General features: G+C 42.0%; 1 protein-coding gene across 2 annotated transcripts in view; it reads right to left on the reverse strand.

The window, feature by feature from the left end:
- The window catches only part of VANGL2 (VANGL planar cell polarity protein 2), a 36,046-nt gene that overhangs the window by 24,925 nt on the left and 7,632 nt on the right, over positions 1 to 3,489 (reverse strand). The window lies entirely within an intron of this gene.

A 3,489-nucleotide genomic window follows, 5' to 3' on the forward strand; every position in this document is an offset into this window, starting at 1 on the left:
CTAAGAAGGGAAAGCAGCCTTTGAGGCTGGAGGCATACAGGCAGTGCTGGCCAAAACTCAATGGAGTAACGGACCCTGCCCCATTCATATTGGGCCATTCAGATTGGACAGTGCTTGGCCACCTGATCCCCAAGACAAAACAAATATAGGGCACATGTGCATGTACACTCAGTACACACACAAGAGCACAACAGGGGGGCAGGCACACAGAAGTATAATGAATCAGGATTAGGACCATGATACATCTCTCTCAATTACATCCAGTTCTGGTCCAATTCACAGCCCAGTCTCAGCATTCAAAGCTACAGAAGGCCATGGATAGAAAGTCAGAGAAGCCAGGACTAAGGGAAATTGCTCAAGGGGCGAGGGTTATTCTGTGAGAAAAGGTTAAGGCTGGAACCTAGGACTCCAGATACCTAAATCCTAGTCCCAGCTCACTACTCATGTGCCTTTGGACAAGTCAATTCATCTTGATGGTCTTGTTTTCTCATATATAAAGTAAGAGGGCTAAAGCTAAATGATCTCAAAAGTCTATGCCAGCTCTAAAGTCCTATGACATTCTTTATGAATCACTACAAAAGAGGGGCCCCCATGACTCCTAATCCCCACGAAGGATAGGAATGGAGGAACTGAGGTGATATTGCAACAGGAAGAAGGTAGAAGGACTTTCTAGAAATAAAAGTTATGATACACAAGGGTCCAAAGCAGAATCTTCTGGGATAGGAAGTGGAGGTGTGGAGTAGTTTTTAAATAGAAATTAATCCATACATTTGAGATTAGGAAAGTTTAGTCCTAGCTCTAGGAAGCTCTAGCATGAGCAAAATAATTCCATCAGGCCCCCTCCTACAGAACTATGTATGAAACACATTCCAACAAGCAGGTCAGAGCTTGGACCTGACTCCACACTCTGCCCACCACAAACACATGTACACATGTAAACGCTTATTTGTGTGTGCACACACACATACATACACATTCACGTGTGTGCGTGCCCGCACCTTCCCTAATAACTAGCTTTATCCCTGGTTCTAGCCTTACAACCTCAGCCCAACACAGATCCCAGGTTTATTCCCCTTCATATACTTTACATTCCAGTCAAACTGACCCACTTGCCTTTCCCATTATCCTACAATTCACAGTGTTCAAACCCTCTGGGGCCCACCCCTCTCCAGTCCACATCCAGAACTCTCTCCCTCCTCCTCTCTACCTTTTTAAATCTCTAGCTCAACTGCTGCCACCTTTACAAGGACCTTCTCTCCAGTTTGTGTTTCCCTAACATCACCAGAATTATATTTTGTATTTACTTATCTTTGTACATATTGTTTCCTCTTGATAAAATAAAAGCCACTTGAGGGCAGAGATTGTTTTCACTTTTGCCTCTGTATATAACAAGCACCTAGTGCAGTACCTGGCATGAAACAAGCATTTAATAAATGCTTGTTGAATTTAATTGAAAGTGACTTGTCTGAGGTCACTCTCTTATTAAGTGGTAAAATCAGGGTTTGAACCTATGTCTTCTAACTCCAAATTCATCATTCTTTCAACTACATTTTGCTAATAGTCCAACATTCTCATTTTATAGATCATGGATGTGTACTCTGCATTGATGTCTCCAGTGAGATTTGAAAAGGAGCAGAATGTGGAAGGATGCAGCCCCATCCCTGCTTCCACTATATCAAAACTTCTAGACTTTGATCTCTGAAGCTCATAATTAACTCTTAGAAGTCACAGGGCCTGGGACAACCAGCCAGGGGATTATTGATCTGCATCTCCACTATGTCCTGAATATGCAAAATGAGCAAATAACAGGATGCTGATTAGGTCTGCTCTGGGTCTTATGGTGAAGCATGGTGGTCATTGGTGGTTGACTTGACTTCATTGGAAAAGAAGTGACATCCCCCTTACTATGCACAAATCACAATTCCCCTGAGTCTCTACTTAAAATCCAGCAAGGAGGACAGTTCTAAATCTATGATACTATGAGAAGTAGGGTTTTGTTTTTATTTTTATTTTTTGCCTAAGACTCTAGTCTAACTGTAGTTGGTTCTCAGCAGGTTCATAGATATTGCAGGCCAGGAGAAACTAGTAGAACTGAGGAAACTTAAGTTTACCCCACACTTACACATCACCAACCAGGGCGATTGTGAGTCAAAAGTTGTTTGGGTAGATCTGGGACAGTTCACATAATAACAATCATAATATAATTCATAATAATAATAATAATAGCTAGCATTTATATAGCACCTACTATGTTCCAAGCACTGTGCTAAGTGTTTTATCTCATTTGATTCTCAAAACAACCCTGGGAGATAGGTATTATTATCATCTCCATTTTACAGTTGAAGAAACAGAAGCAAACAGAGGTTAAGTGACTTTACAAGGTCACTCAGCTAATAAGTGTCTGAGTCTAAATTTGAACTCAGGTCTTCCTGATCCCAGGTTCAGCTCTTTACCAACTGCATCAGTGATATAGCTGCTCCTGAATAACTTTTTAATATTATGCACAAATAATTTTTAATAACTCTGAAAAAAAATTATAACTGTGCCTCAAGGTGGATGGATCTGGGGCCCAGGCCTTGGGCACAGAGGATATCAAAACTGTTTTAAGATTTTGGCAGGGGAGAAGACTCCAGGGAGTTCCTTGAGACTGCTTTTGACTTCCTAGCTGTTGTTACCTGCTTTTACATTCCTGGACTGCTTTTACCCTAAGGGTTGTTGGATATGTTTTTATCAAAGGAATTGTGGATCTAAATTCTCAGGCTCTGAGTGATCCACTGAACCAAATGTGCAAACACAACAGAGGCAACAGAATAGAATGTTAAGAGTTAAAAAGGCCTTAAGAAATTATCCAGACCAACATCTTTAATATGGACAAAGGAGAAAATAGTGGCCTGGGGATGGTGAGACTCGCTCAAGTTCACAAAGTTGTGTGGTATAGTAGAAAGAGCTCTGGATTTAGAATGAGACAACTTGGATTCCAACCCTAGCCATGCCACTGATCGAGCTGCTAAGTATATGTCTTAAACACCTCCAGACTTCACAGTAAGGGATTTTGTAGAAGATAAGCCTGGTCAGGGAAGGATTAGACCAGATGAGCTCAAGGATCCCTTCTACATCTGAGATTCTCTGATATGGGACCAGAGACTTAATTTTTCTGGGCTTCAGTTTACCTCAAATGAGGAATATAAAACCTGTACTACCCACCTCGCAGGGTTGTCATTAGCAGACGCTCACTGAAGTCATTCTCTATAGCTCATCATGATATGGAGGGAAGCCTGGGTTCTTCAAGGTCCTTCTCATCAGGAAAGGCTTGGAGCATCAACCCAAAGCAGGGGTGGGGAACCTTCGGCGATGAGACCACATGTGGCCTCCTAGGTCCTTGGGTGCGGTCTTTTGACTGAGTCCAAATTTTACAGGACAAATCTTTCTATTAAGGGGATTTGTTCTGTGAAGTTTGGATTCAGTCAAAGGGCAGCACTTGAGGACCTA

This window comes from Vombatus ursinus, unplaced genomic scaffold (genome assembly GCF_900497805.2).
Source record: "Vombatus ursinus unplaced genomic scaffold, bare-nosed wombat genome assembly UNPS02014838.1, whole genome shotgun sequence".
In the NCBI taxonomy this organism is placed as follows: domain Eukaryota; kingdom Metazoa; phylum Chordata; class Mammalia; order Diprotodontia; family Vombatidae; genus Vombatus; species Vombatus ursinus.